The sequence below is a fragment of the Helianthus annuus genome, chromosome 10 (assembly GCF_002127325.2).
Source record: "Helianthus annuus cultivar XRQ/B chromosome 10, HanXRQr2.0-SUNRISE, whole genome shotgun sequence".
NCBI lineage: Eukaryota > Viridiplantae > Streptophyta > Magnoliopsida > Asterales > Asteraceae > Helianthus > Helianthus annuus.
Window position 1 is genome coordinate 168,480,687 of NC_035442.2, and position 17,190 is coordinate 168,497,876.

At 35.8% G+C, this 17,190-nt stretch overlaps 2 long non-coding RNA genes across 2 annotated transcripts; both read right to left on the reverse strand.

Moving 5' to 3' along the window:
* Positions 1-1,823: 1,823 nt before the first annotated feature.
* Positions 1,824-3,331, reverse strand: LOC118483222. The gene is made up of 2 exons (XR_004869920.1): positions 2,948-3,331; positions 1,824-2,024 (listed from the first exon to the last, which is right to left on the reverse strand). It is a non-coding gene; the product is annotated as an uncharacterized LOC118483222 (long non-coding RNA).
* A 5,572-nt stretch (positions 3,332-8,903) lies between these two features.
* Positions 8,904-11,166, reverse strand: LOC110883402. The gene is made up of 3 exons (XR_002560454.2): positions 10,767-11,166; positions 9,779-9,839; positions 8,904-8,974 (listed from the first exon to the last, which is right to left on the reverse strand). It is a non-coding gene; the product is annotated as an uncharacterized LOC110883402 (long non-coding RNA).
* Between the last annotated feature and the right edge of the window lie 6,024 nt (positions 11,167-17,190).

Sequence of the window (17,190 nt, forward strand, 5' to 3'; positions counted from 1 at the left end):
AGGTCCAACCCTACGTTCACACGTGAGCTTTGTATCATCTTTATTTGTCCTACCCAAACAAAGTAATCGAACCCATGCAAACATTGTAACTAGAATAAACAAAAACACAACTTGTGCAACAGCACATTAACAAAGACGTGTGGCAGCACATTAATACAGTTATTTGCGCGGCAGCGCAATAACAAAGTTGTGCAACAGCACATTAACAAAGATGTGCGCCAGTACATTAATACAGTTATTTGCGCGGCAGCGCAATAACAAAGTTGTGCAACAACACATTAACAAAGATGTGCGGCAGCACATTAGTACAGTTAGTTGCGCGGCAGCCATAAAAAAGTTCTGAAACTGTATATTAACAAAAGGAGCGACGACACTAACACAGCAGCACAGAGCAGTATTGGCACAACAACGGCCGGATTCAACGTCCTAACAAAAAACTAGTCTGGACAACCTTTACACAAATCATATAATCATACGCGAAGGTCTTCACCACATCAGGAGGCGGACATAACTGTACATCCTTGATAACAATCAAGGAAACAACCCTATCCACGCGCGTACAGTTTCTACAGCGCATAACTAGTCAATATCTTACACAAGAAGATTCTTCATACTTCGCGCCAAATAAGCCTGCTACTCCTCAAAGCAAAAAGCGAACAATTCATTTTATAGTCCAGTGCTCCATCTACTTGCGCAGAAGCAATACTTGACTGGGGGGACTTGAAAGGGTGTGGTCCCAAAAACCTTGCGCAGGCGCATAGGACCATACCACAACCTTATCCCAAAACATCTTGAACAAAGACCCTGCGCGACTGCGCAGCGGTCCTAAACAGGATTTGGGAGGAAACAGTTTTATAATAAAGGAGTATGGTCCCAAAAACCTTGCGCAGGCGCATAAGACCATACCATAGCCTTACTTCTAGAACATCTTTTGTAACAACCCAACCCGTAGCAGGTTGGAGCGTCACTATTACGAATATCATAACCAAAACACATCCACTTAATATAAGATAAGATTCAAGGTGACATACACGTCTCAAAATACCCTAAGTCTTAAGTTCATTCAAAAGTACATGATTTAACAAAATAAAGAGTCTTTAGATACTCTTGAACATCCATTAATCTCTCATTATCGATTCCCCATATTATCCCTAATTACCTGTAAACAAGACAAGAAAAACACAACAAAGAACTACGGCTGAGCCAAAGAATTGCTCAGTAACGGAGAAATCAATAGTACAAGTAAGGATGGACGAAAAGAAAGAAACACAAAACGATATTGAAATAACAAATCGAATACGGGTACAAAAATTAAACTGAAGTAGACGTGAACGAATCAGAAACATGCGTCTAAGTTTAATTGGCATAGCAGCGGACGGATCATATCGTATCACAAACATATCAGATACATATACTAATTAGGTGACCTTGAATGTAACAACAATAAGTCATGTAATAAGGAAACACCCAGAGCCAAAAACAGACTGGTACACAGCTAGCTAGTCCATGCACCTATGAGATGGTGAGTGTGGCGTTCACCCATTATTCCATCTCCACACAACAAACTTAAACTCGGAACTAAGATCGATCTATACGCCTCTAGGGGCCAAGGTGCTACACGAGCACAAGCTAGAGACGCCGTGAACTTTTATTACGCACTGTCACGATAAGTGCCATGCCGTTGACGCCCAAACGGCAAGCCAGACGCTCGGGTGACAGAATACAAAACTAAGGCCATGCAAATAGTTTACAACCAACTGAAAATAATATTAATAGGAACATGCGACCATGAGTACAAGTCTGAGGTATGGCATGTTACATCACACTAATAATCATACACAATTCCATACTGATTCAGGTAACGCATCACATATCAAACGGTTAACAGGAACACACGAAAATCCGTACTGCAAAGTGACGGATATGATAAAAATACTATGATGTCAGAATTAGGAATCCGTCCCTTAGTTTAGCAAGCAAAGCAAAAATCCACAATTCGAGTCGTACTCAAAACTTACATGAACCTAAATCCCGTATTTATAAGATTAGTATTATATAATTTATTTAAATAAAGAGGTCTTTCGTTGGACTTTCCGGCGACTGCAAACTACACCCACCCGTAATAATTTATTAATACACTCTCGACTTACCACTCGAACACATAAGTTATTTACCTCATTTGGTAAACATAATTCATTATGTTCGTACTAAGAAATACGTATATAAGAACATGATCTGAAATCTTAATTGACTTACTTAAACATACAAATGTAATTTAATAAAGCCCTTAAATAAAATAATACATAAGGATATGGATTTTAACAATAGTTTTCAAAATACTATATATATTGATTTTGCAAAAGAATTAAAAATAATCCTTATAGATTCTAAGTTTTTTTTTTTCTATGCCATTTCAATCCGTGTGTTTCATACAATATTATAATGATTATTTTAAACTATTTTGATAAATCATGAAATCAATTTTAACTATTTGTTTAAACAAGTGTACACCCATTTAGATGAAGCTTAAAAATTAGAACCTACGACAGATTCATATTATTCTATTATTATTATTTTTCTTATACTTATTTAGACATAAGGCAAATATATATATTTTTTTCTTGATTTCCTTTCTAACACCTGAATATACCCACACCTGTAAATATATATATATTTTATAATATATACATACACAATTTTAACAAACTCCTACATGCACACCAGATTGTAAGATTGTATACCTGCTACGCATCTTCATATACACACACCACAACACAATATCCACAACAGATTCAGAACTACACACAAAATTTCGTCCCTCTCGTTCTCTCTCTTTGAAATCGGCGGCGGGAACCAAGGGGTTCCCGGCCGGTCGCCGGAATCCCAAACGAAACACCGGGTGATCTAACAGAAAATCAGTGAAAGAACATAGGGGGTTCGAGGCTACCTTGCAAAATCGAAGGACGAGACGAGTGGTACCGTTACGGTGGTGTTGGCTCCGACAAAAGAGACGCCAACGTCGTTGGTGCGTGCGTGTATCTGGACGACGGAGGGCAACAACGGATTGTGTACGCGAAGCGGTGAAGATGGCTGAAGGAGGTGGACGTGCAGTGGTCGTTTGCGGCTTATGGTGGCGGTAGTGCTAGTGGTTTTGCGTTGGGCTCGATGGCTAGGAGTGGCACTCGTTCATGGTGGTGATTCAAGGTTAATGTGATTTGGTTTTGGATAGAGTATATAGCAAGGTTTATGTATATCTGAATGAAACTAGAGTTGGTTTAACCCATACTTTTTCATAATGTCTCCCCATATCTATTCATGATATTTTGGGCAAGAAAGTCAAAGGAGTTTAAAAGAAAAACATAACTTCTGTTGTTGAATTTTCGTATGGAAGAAGCCATGGGAGTATGGGTTGTTGGTGGTTTATCATTATTATTATTGTTTTTTTTTTCTTCTATGTGTTAAGTCTTGTACAAAAATTATAGACATCACTATTCACTAGTTACCAAGATAGATAGGTTTAAACAAGATTACATAAATATTTTTATATAAAGCATTTTATATAAATTTTAAAATATAAACCATATACATGTTTAGGAAAAATATAACTAATAAGAACACTAACATGGTTTATAAAAAAAATATCAAAGTAATTCACTTTAACTTGTTATAAACTTTATTTATTTATTTTTTTTTAATTATACTAAACGGTAATAATTATTTTAATGAGTTAACAAAATTTCGAGTGTTACAATTCTTCTCCTCTAAAAAAAAATTTCGTCCTCGAAATTGTAAGATGTTGATAACCGATACGGACACAATTTAGATCACATATAAGCATAAACGAAGCATTACACATTAGCGAAAACACTGAGTTACAAAAAGGGCACAATTCCAAGGTCGTACACGATTACAACACATCGAAGTTTAGCATACTAAGACGAAAACAAATATGGATAGTGAGAACGGATCGTGTCTTCTAATTCCCAGGTAGCTTCACGTTCAGAATGGTTCTTCCAAAGAACTTTAACAAAAGGAATAGTCTTCCTACGCATAATTCTTTCTTGGCGGTCAATAATAGCTTCGGGCTCCTCCTCAAGAGATAAGTCCTCATGAATAAGATGATAAGGATAATTCACAACGTGTAAAGGATGGTAATTATATCCCCTAAGGAGAGATATATGAAAGACGTTATGCACGTGCGATAGTTGCGGTGGTAATGCCAAACGGTAAGAAACTTCACCAACTCTTTCAAGAATCTCAAATGGACCGATGAATCTTGGGCTAAGCTTTCCCTTGATTCCAAAACGACGAACGCCTTTGCAAGGCGAAACTCGTAAGAAAACACGCTCACCAACATTAAATTCCAAAGCTCGACGATGTCGGTCTGCATAGCTTTTCTGTCGACTCTGCGCTTCCTTCAACTTTTCCCTAGCGATAGCAACTTTCTCATTGGTAACTTGCACTAGTTCGGGTCCTTCAATGATTTTCTCACCAACTTCCTCCCAACAAATAGGTGCTCTACACTTCCGTCCGTAAAGAAGCTCGAACGGTGCCATACCAATGCTAGCTTGCCAACTATTATTGTAGGCAAACTCGACAAGACAAAGATATTCATCCCAATTTCCTGTCCACTCCAGAGCACAAGCTCGAAGCATATCCTCGAGAGTCTGAATAGTACGCTCTGACTGACCGTCTGTCTGAGGATGAAATGCCGTGCTGAATCTCAATTTGGTGCCCCAAGCGGCTTGAAATCCCTTCCAAAAGCGTGAAGTGAACCGCGGGTCTCGATCAGACACGATAGAGACTGGGGTTCCATGAAGTCTAATGATCTCTTGGGTAAAGACTTCAGATAATCTACTGACTGAAAATCCCTGCTGAATCGGAAGAAAGTGAGCTGACTTTGACAACCGGTCGACTACAACCCAGATAGTGTCATTCTTCTTGAACGTCCTCGGTAAACCAGTTACAAAATCCATTGAAATGTCATCCCACTTCCATATTGGAATATCTAGTGGTTGAAGCAAACCACCGGCTCTTTGATGTTCTGCCTTCACTTGTTGACAAGTAAGACATCTGCTAACATATCTAGCTACATCTTCTTTCATAGCGTTCCACCAAAAGTGCTGACGAAGATCTCGATACATCTTTGTAGATCCAGGGTGGATAGAGAATGGTGAACTATGAGCTTCAGCTAACAATGATTCACGTAGGGTGGAATCATTAGGAACACATAACCGTTTTCCACACCAAACTACTCCATTTTCGTCAATTCGAAATTCTGATTGCTTACCCACCTCCAAATTCTGTATAATAGCCCAAAGTTCTCCATCATCTTGTTGAGCACTCTTGATACGCGAGATCAAGTCAGGCTCAATCCGAAATCTGGCTAGATAACCATCAGCGTCACCAAGATGGATACCAATACCTAGCTTTTCAAGATCAGTTAGAATATGAGGTTGCAGTTGGAGAGATGAAATTGTCCCAAAGTTCTTTCGGCTAAGAGCATCGGCCACAACATTGGCCTTTCCCGGATGATACTGGATATTGGCATCATAATCTTTTAAAAGCTCTAACCAACGTCGTTGTCTCATGTTCAACTCCTTTTGTGTAAAGATGTACTTCAAGCTCTTGTGATCAGTGAAAATATCACAAGTCTCTCCGTACAAATAATGTCGCCAAATCTTTAGAGCAAAGATAACGGCGGCAAGCTCGAGGTCATGCGTCGGATAATTAACCTCATACGGCTTCAACTGGCGTGAGGCATAAGCAATGACCTTATTGTGTTGCATCAAAACACATCCGAGTCCCTTCTTCGAAGCATCGCTATAAATCTGATATCCACCTGTACCTGATGGAAGTGTGAGAATCGGGGCAGACACTAACCTTTTCTTCAACTCCTGAAAACTTTTCTCTCTATCATCGTTCCAAGCGTACTTAACCCCTTTTCTAAGAAGGTGGGTTAGAGGTAAGGCAATGGTTGAAAATCCTTCGACAAATCTGCGATAATATCCGGCGAGGCCAAGAAAACTGCGAACCTCAGTGACTGAGGTAGGTGTAGGCCATTTAGTGATTGCTTCCACCTTAGCAGGATCCATTGAAATACCTTCAGCGGAAACCACATGACCAAGGAAAGCTACTTGGTCTAACCAGAACTCGCACTTCGAAAATTTTGCGTAAAGCTTCTTCTGTCGCAAAATTTCAAGTACGGTACGAAGATGGTACTCATGTTCTTCCTTGCTCTTAGAATAGACCAAAATATCGTCGATGAAGACTATGACGAATTTATCAAGAAACTCGTGAAAGACTCGATTCATTAGGTCCATGAAAACAGCTGGAGCATTGGTTAACCCGAATGGCATAACCAAAAACTCATAATGACCATACCGAGTGCGGAAAGCTGATTTAGGAATGTCTGAATCTTTGATCTTCAGCTGGTGGTACCCAGATCTCAGATCGATCTTAGAAAAACATTTAGCACCCTGAAGTTGATCAAATAGATCATCGATGCGAGGTAGCGGATATCGATTCCGAATGGTGATTTTGTTCAACTCTCGATAGTCAATACAAAGTCTCATAGAACCATCCTTCTTCTTCACGAACAAGACCGGTGCGCCCCAAGGCGAGACACTTGGTCTAATAAAACCAAGTTCCAATAACTCTTGCAACTGCTCTTTGAGCTCCTTGAGCTCTAGAGGCGCCATGCGGTACGGTGCTTTAGAAATCGGCTCGGCACCAGGAATCAGATCAATAGCGAACTCCACTTCGCGATCTGGTGGGAGTCCAGGCAGCTTTTCAGGAAATACATCCGGAAACTCACGGACAATTGGATAATCGGAGATGTTAGGCTCATTTGAAGACGTAGCTTTTATCGAAGCAAAGAATGCTACACACCTGTGTGAAATAAACCTTTGGGCCTTAAATGCAGAAATTATTTTCAATGGCTTACGAGGTTGAGTCCCTTGATAAATGAATTCAGGACGCTGAGGGTTTCCAAAAAGAATGCGGTGAGTCTGACATTCAATCGAGACGTTATGCCGAGAGAGCCAGTCCATGCCAAGAATAACATCGAAGTCATTCATCTGAATGGGATACAAATTTGCGGGACGAATAATGGACGCGATTTGGATCGGACAATCTCGATAAACATGAGAGATGATAGTAGAATTTCTTAAGGGAGTAGATATCACTAAAGGATACTCTAAAGTAGTAGGCCTAGTCATCAAGTGCTTAGCAAATAAGAGAGATACCACAGAATGTGTCGCACCAGTATCAAACAAGGCATAAATATCACGTTCACCAATGCGTAAATAACCGGAAACCGTACCTGGGGCATTTGCTGCATCGTCAGTTGTTAGCGCGAACACACGTCCTCCCACAACAGGTCTAGCATTACCCCCGGTATTGGCTTTAGGGGCAAGCTGAGGGCAAGCTTTAATCATGTGTCCTGCATCTCCACATTTGAAACAAAGGCCTTCAGCTCGGCGACAAATACCTTTGTGAGGTTTCCCGCAAGTGGCACAAGGAGGATCACGATTCGGTTGTGGGTTTTGTTGTGCTCTAATGGGGGCCTGATTCTGTTGTGTCTGGTTCTGTGTGGGCTTATGATTTAGATTTCGATTCCCCCCATTTCGTGATTGATTGTTGAAATTCTTATCAGAACGATGTTTACGGTCTCGGGGTGCTAAGGACTGATCGTTTCCAGCGCGAAAAGAAGAGTGATCCTGATTATTTTCCCTTGGGCGTTTGCGGTTATCATCAAACGCCTTCTGACGATGCTTCTTATCGTTATCCAAGTTCTTAACCGCGTCAACAATCTCATTAATGTCATTGAAACGAAGATTCAGGATAAACTTCCTATCCCGGTCACATATAGCCCACTTGAAAGTGTTTGTCTGCTGCTCTATCGTGCCAGCGGCGGGGCCTAGGAAACTAACCAAGCGACAGAAACGGTTCTTAAATTCCATGATAGGCTCATCATTTCTCTGCATGATGGATGAATACTCTCTCAGATATTCACTACGATCAGCATCAGTGAAATACTGCTGATAAAATAATGAGCGAAACTCATCCCATGAGAGTGTAGCTGCGTAATTATCTCCTCCATGAGAACTTTTCAAGATCTTCCACCACCTATGAGCATCGTCCTCCAATTTATAAGTAGCAAGCCTGACTTTGAACACATCATCAACGCCTAACACTTCGAACAATTTCTCGATATGAGCGATCCAGTTTTCCGCCTCAACTGGTGTAGTAGCAGTACTAAATGATTTTGGCTTTTGTTTTTGGAAGTGTGCAAGCCATTGATGGATGCTAACAGGAGGGTTAGCAGTATTTCCGGGAGGTGGCCTGTCGTGGTTACCTCCTGGTGGTGGTCCGTTATGGTTACCTCCTGGTGGTGGTCCGTTGTGGTTACCTCCTGGTGGTGGTCCATTATGGTTACCTCCATGATTCATTTGTTGTAACTGTTGTAATAAGTTAGGAACTAAACCCGCAATAGCTGTATTGACGGCGTTAGCAACAAGAGCCTCAAGAGGAGTGTCGTCTGAGGTATTAGTCCCACGACGAGTGTTCACACGTCTTTTAGGAGCCATCTGAAAAGAAGACTTCCAGATAAGCATTGAGATTTTACATTAAGCGGAAAAGTGGTAAAGAGAAACCCTAATCCGATGTCTACCCATTACCTCACGTGTTTTGTTATTAAGGTTTAAGTTTTCTACAGGAAAGAGCCTTGGCTCTGATACCATAACTGTAACAACCCAACCCGTAGCAGGTCGGAGCGTCACTATTACGAATATCATAACCAAAACACATCCACTTAATATAAGATAAGATTCAAGGTGACATACACGTCTCAAAATACCCTAAGTCTTAAGTTCATTCAAAAGTACATGATTTAACAAAATAAAGCGTCTTTAGATACTCTTGAACATCCATTAATCTCTCATTATCGATTCCCCATATTATCCCTAATTACCTGTAAACAAGACAAGAAAAACACAACAAAGAACTACGGCTGAGCCAAAGAATTGCTCAGTAACGGAGAAATCAATAGTACAAGTAAGGATGGACGAAAAGAAAGAAACACAAAACGATATTGAAATAACAAATCGAATACGGGTACAAAAATTAAACTGAAGTAGACGTGAACGAATCAGAAACATGCGTCTAAGTTTAATTGGCATAGCAGCGGACGGATCATATCGTATCACAAACATATCAGATACATATACTAATTAGGTGACCTTGAATGTAACAACAATAAGTCATGTAATAAGGAAACACCCAGAGCCAAAAACAGACTGGTACACAGCTAGCTAGTCCATGCACCTATGAGATGGTGAGTGTGGCGTTCACCCATTATTCCATCTCCACACAACAAACTCAAACTCGGAACTAAGATCGATCTATACGCCTCTAGGGGCCAAGGTGCTACACGAGCACAAGCTAGAGACGCCGTGAACTTTTATTACGCACTGTCACGATAAGTGCCATGCCGTTGACGCCCAAACGGCAAGCCAGACGCTCGGGTGACAGAATACAAAACTAAGGCCATGCAAATAGTTTACAACCAACTGAAAATGATATTAATAGGAACATGCGACCATGAGTACAAGTCTGAGGTATGGCATGTTACATCACACTAATAATCATACACAATTCCATACTGATTCAGGTAACGCATCACATATCAAACGGTTAACAGGAACACACGAAAATCCGTACTGCAAAGTGACGGATATGATAAAAATACTATGATGTCAGAATTAGGAATCCGTACCTTAGTTTAGCAAGCAAAGCAAAAATCCACAATTCGAGTCGTACTCAAAACTTACATGAACCTAAATCCCGTATTTATAAGATTAGTATTATATAATTTATTTAAATAAAGAGGTCTTTCGTTGGACTTTCCGGCGACTGCAAACTACACCCACCCGTAATAATTTATTAATACACTCTCGACTTACCACTCGAACACATAAGTTATTTACCTCATTTGGTAAACATAATTCATTATGTTCGTACTAAGAAATACGTATATAAGAACATGATCTGAAATCTTAATTGACTTACTTAAACATACAAATGTAATTTAATAAAGCCCTTAAATAAAATAATACATAAGGATATGGATTTTAACAATAGTTTTCAAAATACTATATATATTGATTTTGCAAAAGAATTAAAAATAATCCTTATAGATTCTAAGTTTTTTTTTTTTTTTCTATGCCATTTCAATCCGTGTGTTTCATACAATATTATAATGATTATTTTAAACTATTTTGATAAATCATGAAATCAATTTTAACTATTTGTTTAAACAAGTGTACACCCATTTAGATGAAGCTTAAAAATTAGAACCTACGACAGATTCATATTATTCTATTATTAATATTTTTCTTATACTTATTTAGACATAAGGCAAATATATATATTTTTTTCTTGATTTCCTTTCTAACACCTGAATATACCCACACCTGTAAATATATATATATTTTATAATATATACATACACAATTTTAACAAACTCCTACATGCACACCAGATTGTAAGATTGTATACCTGCTACGCATCTTCATATACACACACCACAACACAATATCCACAACAGATTCAGAACTACACACAAAATTTCGTCCCTCTCGTTCTCTCTCTTTGAAATCGGCGGCGGGAACCAAGGGGTTCCCGGCCGGTCGCCGGAATCCCAAACGAAACACCGGGTGATCTTACAGAAAAACAGTGAAAGAACATAGGGGGTTCGAGGCTACCTTGCAAAATCGAAGGACGAGACGAGTGGTACCGTTACGGTGGTGTTGGCTCCGACAAAAGAGACGCCAACGTCGTTGGTGCGTGCGTGTATCTGGACGACGGAGGGCAACAACGGATTGTGTACGCGAAGCGGTGAAGATGGCTGAAGGAGGTGGACGTGCAGTGGTCGTTTGCGGCTTATGGTGGCGGTAGTGCTAGTGGTTTTGCGTTGGGCTCGATGGCTAGGAGTGGCACTCGTTCATGGTGGTGATTCAAGGTTAATGTGATTTGGTTTTGGATAGAGTATATAGCAAGGTTTATGTATATCTGAATGAAACTAGAGTTGGTTTAACCCATACTTTTTCATAATGTCTCCCCATATCTATTCATGATATTTTGGGCAAGAAAGTCAAAGGAGTTTAAAAGAGAAACATAACTTCTGTTGTTGAATTTTCGTATGGAAGAAGCCATGGGAGTATGGGTTGTTGGTGGTTTATCATTATTATTATTGTTTTTTTTTTCTTCTATGTGTCAAGTCTTGTACAAAAATTATAGACATCACTATTCACTAGTTACCAAGATAGATAGGTTTAAACAAGATTACATAAATATTTTTATATAAAGCATTTTATATAAATTTTAAAATATAAATCATATACATGTTTAGGAAAAATATAACTAATAAGAACACTAACATGGTTTATAAAAAAAATATCAAAGTAATTCACTTTAACTTGTTATAAACTTTATTTATTTATTTTTTTTAATTATACTAAACGGTAATAATTATTTTAATGAGTTAACAAAATTTCGAGTGTTACATCTTTAACGAGACCACCCTTGCACGGCGCAGCGGTCCCAAACATGTTGAGAAAGAAAACAGTCTTCGATTGCCACACGCCGGAGAAAAGCAGAAACAAACATTCAACTAACACCCTTGCGCGGGCTCGCACAAGAGAACAGTTAGATTTGAAGATAAAATCCTAAACGTCTCCGCGCGCCTAAAATCAAGACTTTAATGAAAGCATTTTTTCTGTTACAACAAGATAGACACGTGGCAAGGTGTCACACCCCGATATTTACAACTCAGCCCGGTGGAGAGTACGTGACGTAAGATTGGTATCGTCATGGTCAAACATACACAGGATAGCACAACGGAAGTCTTAGAATATAAAATATTATTACAAACACATATGTCTGAAAATATCAAAGTAATTAGTACAGACAAGCTTGTAATAATCCACAGGCGGATCATTAAAACAAAAGGAGTTTATCAGACTAATGGCTTATGCGAAGGAGTTGCAAGTTCCTCGTCTAACAATCCCGAGTAGCTTCCAACCTATTTACGTATTTGTACCTGTCACTTAGATTTTTGAAAATACGTCAGTTTTCACTGGTAAATACAATCAACCGACACATTTGAAAATGTTAATGAAAATTGGTTTAGGTGCACAAGGCACAAAATATTTTATACTTGGGACAAACTATATCTCATGTTATCTGTTTTACATAACTTACTCTACATACGGGGCCCGGTAACTATGTCGGTTCATGATTAACTGACACACCACTTATTCCCTTATTGGGAAACCCATATTGGGTATAAAATTATTTAATAAACCATATTGCATCTGTCGGGTGTATGCCTACACCCCGTGCTTAGGTCGTGGCCATTTGCAATTAATAAATCAAGGATATCCAGGACACGGTCGCATTAACCCCCAATGTTTCAGTCAAGCAATACGAATTAAAACGGGTTATTTGAATTTCCCGACTTATTGGTCTTCGAATCCCATAACCGACCATGCGGTAAATATTTTACCGTATCCCAAGCCCGTATAGGGGAAAATAGGTTAAGAGTATTTACCTGAGCTAGCTCCTGTCTTAAATGGCAAGATTTTTATTAACTCAGCCGTATTCAATTAAGTAAGCGTAGGTACAATTTACCGGAAGGCTCTAGTCTGGAATGATGGTATAAATAACCAATTAGAATGCTAACGGGTTTTATTTAAGTCATAGACTTAAACCGGCTAACTGGAAATATTAAAAACGGTACGATAGATTAAACGATGACCGGAATGGAATGTAATTTAGACCCAACAAGTATGAAGACTTGTATAATATGGGTAAACTAAATACATTATGGATTTTGAAGTAAAAATGATAAAGTTTGATCCGTTTCGGCTAATTTATGCAAACTAGTTACATAAACCGTACCGAACGCGTCTCGCCAATTTCGGCCCAACAGAATGAGTAATTGTGTAGATATAAACATTGTAATCGCTCTCAATACTGTGAAATAGTAAAACCTGTTTTGATTAAACTGGGATTCACTCGCCAGTATTTCTTGCTGATAAAATGTTTTAAACATGTGTCTCGGGTAACTTATGAAGCCCATAAAAGCCAGCTGGAAAGCACTGAAGGCTTAGAAAAGGGGTCATAAAAGTTACCAAATTAAAAAGGAGAATTGTTTTCAATCATCAGGGTTACTCCCTATATATATATATATATATATATATATATATATATATATATATATATATTTAAAATGAAAATCGGGCTTTGTCCCATTTGTCTATTATAAATGTATTATCTGAAAAACTGGGGTTTTATCCCATATATTCATTTTAAAACGTTATGGTGTTTAACTCTGATAAAAATATTTCCAAACTATGGTCCTGATGAAATTTTCCGCTGCCAAATTAATAAACACCGATACCATCAGACTGGCTCGCGGCTTCCGCTCCAAGGGAGGGGTCAGGGGCTGTGACATAAGGTGGTATCAAAGCTAAGTCACTTGTTTAAGCCAATTAGGTGTTCTTCTAATACCTAAACCTTAAACATTTATGTTATGTTAGGAAATTAATATCTTATGTGTTATCCTGTGAACATGAAATTTTAATATATTTATTATGATTTTCATGCCACTTGACGAATTTTGAATTCCCAATATGTGTTACCTTTATCTATTATATATAAATGATATATATATTAATAATATCATGTCTTAGTAAATTTTGTGATGCCTTATATATCTATCATATCCATATCTATATGTGGGAACATAAGGCAATATAAAGTTTTATAACAATAATACAATGTTAATATTAATATAAGACAAATGCAATTCAGATATGATACTTTAAAAATATCATAATATAAATATCTAAATAATTTGTAACCTACCTAAATGATTTTATATCATTTAAATTCTCAGGATATATATAACTCCTATTGTATCTTACAACATATTAGGCTATAAAAAGGGGATATATTCATAATATAATATTTAATTCTGTATCCACATATTTATGTGAATACAGTTTAAAATAAATTATACCACGATATTGATATTTTAATCAACGATATAAAATAACATCCTTAGGTATGATATCACTAAAATATCATAATATAAAATATTATTCAATGAAAGCCGTATATTTTATGACTTATGATATAACCCAAAGTTTTACTCGATTTAAAGATATGTATTTGTCAAAATTTCGATAAAACATATAATGATACTAATTTTGTTAAAAATATAACGTTTCAGCATTATTTAGAAACAATAATTAAAGTACTTCGTAAATCATTTTATAATTCTTTATCGTATTATTAAATATTAAATATGTAAATTATTCATCAAAAATTTGATAAATTACGTAATATTCAGAAATTGTGTGTATAGTCAATATTAATGATAATTAACATGCTAGAGAAATTTTTAATAAACGCTCTTTAAGAAAAGTCTTTAATATATACTGTTGGGGAAGGATCCACTAAAAAGTGGATTTTGCCTAAGTAGCCTAAGAAGGATTGTGATGATGACATGTGACACTCCTAATAAGTAGGAATGAATGGTATTTTGGTCCTTATAAATAGGAGTGAAAATGACATGTGGCACCCCTTTTGTTTTTTAAAAATACAACAAAAAAATATAGTACAAAAAAATCTAGTACAAAAAAATCTAGCACAAAAAATCTAGTACAAAAAAATATAGCACAAAAAAATGTACTGCAAAAAAATATAGCACAAAAAATGTAGTACAAAAAAATCTAGTACAAAAAATATAGCACGAAAAAATTCAACAAAAAAATGTAGTACAAAAAAGTCCAGCACAAAAAATTGAGAAAAAAATTTAAGACAAAAAAATTCAGCACAAAAAATTTAACACAAAAATATAGTACAAAAATCCAGCACAAATAAATGTTATACAACATAGAAATACAACACATTTTAGTGGGTTTTTTTTAGTCTTCATATTTTATATAGCAATGTGGTACTCAAATTAAAGATAAAAAGACGTTCGATTTTACGGTGAAATTTTTATGAAAAAATAATGTCGTATTAAAAAGTTATGAACGTTTAAAAAACGGGGGTGGAATATGCATGTGGAGAGAGAAAATCCATAAATAGGATTTTCCCAAGATACCCTTCCACTCTTCTTTTCTCCTACACTTTCATCTTAACCATTGATTTGAAAAATGAATAGTTAACATTCCTTCTCATCATACTTAGACAAAATAAACTTTTTGTTTGATCTTACCCCATATACTATTACTATTTATCATTATTATTATTATAATAATACACTAAATTAAATATTATTAAATTCTGTTTTAAATTAAAATTTATAATAATAATAATAACAATATTTTGGAAATAACTGACTCTTGAATAAAGCTATTTTAAAGAATTTTATAAAGCAAAATTCTATAGTTAATTTTAATTTACACAAATAATGAACAAGAATTATTATAGTTTGTAATTCATAGTTGACGATTCTAAAACTTAAGCGCGCACACACACACACATATATATATATACATACAATGGAAGATATAAAATATTTTATAAGACAATATTTATGAAACAAGAATATGTATAACAACTTGATTAAATAATACCTATATATCAATCGGAAATAGCCTAAACCTAATTCTTAGATTATATGTAAATCAGATATATGTATATTTTATATAACTTGTATCAATAATATAAATACTGTTCCATCTATGCAATAAGAATATGTACAAAAACATTTAATACAGTATAACAATATGGTTTAAAATATATGTACAGATATCTCACAAGAAACATTTTTTAATATTTGATAAGTTTAATTCATTTTTTTAAACTATATTTAAGTTATATGTACATATATTCTGAGATGCGAATGATACTTTATTAAATTTAAAAACATTAAATTTTGTAATCTCTGTTATGATAAATTCAAGTCCTAAATATGTTACAATTAGAATAAGTCAACTTGTCAATTAAAGATTAGATTGTTCTAAAAAGAGTTCAGAAGATTTATGTCTCTATTAAATTTATGGTAAAGGGTACTGTACAAATTCCCTTATCGTACATTACGTACGCTACAATCTCAGCCGTCAGATCATCTTCCCGCAATGAAAATCGCATGTTGTTGTTTTTTTGTAATAATTTCGCATGTGATAAATTTGATGAAATAGCAGGTGTTTTTTTGTAACAATTTCGCATGTGGTAATTCAATTTCGCATGTGATAATTTTGATGAAATAGCAGGTTGTTTTTTTGTAACAATTTCGCATGTGATAATTTTGATGAAATAGCATGTTGGTTTTTGTAACAATTTCGCATGTGGTAATTTTGAAGAAATCGCATGTTAAAAAACCAATATGCGAAATTGTTACAGAAAAACAACATGCGATTTTCAATGCGGGAATATGATCTGACTGCTGAGATTGTAGCGTACGTAATGTACGATAAGCGCATTTGTACGTTAACCAGCCCCTAAATTTATTCCTTTTTATAAATTTCCTTTTTCCGAAATATTATGTTCAATAAACCTAAAGGAAATTTATTTCATTAATATAAAGAAATAAACAAAGTTATAAGAATAAACGGAATAATTAAAATAATTAGTTATATAATTGGATTCTCATGAATTGATGTTATATGTATATATTATAGGAAATTTTAAAACCTTATATCTATACGTATGTATATACAAGACATAATTTTCTTGATAATATAATGATCAAATGACTTTAGTAGAAGGACAAATTTTTATATAACAGAAGAAACAAACCTACATGGTTACTCAAGATCTATTTTGATACCCAACTTTAATTCAACAAATACCTTAAGGATATATTTATTAGCACCACCTCTTGAAAAATAATAAATGGGTCAATGACAAGAAAATCTCATAATTTCATATAAAACTTTTACCTTTATTTTTAATACCTATTCAGTCATGGGTTCTGGAAATAGAATTAAATTAAGACAATATAAAGAAAAGCTATTACACCAAAGGAAGAAACAACACATATAAAATATACATTTTCCTTATATTTTGATAAGATATATAGTAAGAGAAAATGTTAAGATATAACATGTATATATATACCTTAATACATATAATTATCAATGCATAATACTGATAGCTATGACTGTAATT